Here is a 726-nt window from a genome sequence, read left to right as displayed (position 1 = left end):
TGAAGCACTGTGGGAAGCCATATATAAGGGGGGGGGGTTAGGGTGTAATGGGGGAGAATACAGAAAATGTAAATTGTTGACCATGTATGTTTATATCCTAAATAAAAAATTGTTATTAAAAAAAAAAGAATCTAATGATGCCTCTCTGACCCACAGCTTTCACTGTCAGAGAAAGACAACAACCAGTGAACACGGTAAGAGTTTCCTACACTGCACTGTTTCCACCAATCCTGACCTCTGAGCCTAGAAAATGGATCGCTGTGCCAGCCCCCAAACACTGTTTAGTCATGCCGGCCACATGACCACAGAAACGTCTTTGGATAGCGCTGGCTCTTCGGCTTTGAAACGGAGGTGAGCACCGCAACCCTAGAGTCGGACTCGACTGGCTTTCGAGCAAGGGAACCTTTACCTTTACCTGATACACCTTGAATGTCTCCAGTTAAACTGAATACCAGCATTGGCCACTATGGGCATTGCTATACTCGGCACATCCTCAGTTGCCATTTGCACCTCTTTGGAAGCTCCCGTTCAAAATCTTTTCTTATTTCTTTGGAGCATTCGCATCTGTTTCTGCTGCAACGTCACTGGATGAAGTCATCACAGGACTAATCCCATTTCTGTTTTTTCTTCTCCCCTTTTAGCCCATGAAAACCAATATTGGAGCGGAACAGGATAGAGTCACTTATGCAGAAGTGAAAATCGTGCCGTCGGCTGATCCTGCCAGAG

The sequence above is a fragment of the Gekko japonicus genome, unplaced genomic scaffold (assembly GCF_001447785.1).
Source record: "Gekko japonicus isolate JY-2015 unplaced genomic scaffold, Gekko_japonicus_V1.1 scaffold6998, whole genome shotgun sequence".
Taxonomy (NCBI): domain Eukaryota; kingdom Metazoa; phylum Chordata; class Lepidosauria; order Squamata; family Gekkonidae; genus Gekko; species Gekko japonicus.
This window is presented reverse-complemented; position numbering follows the sequence as displayed.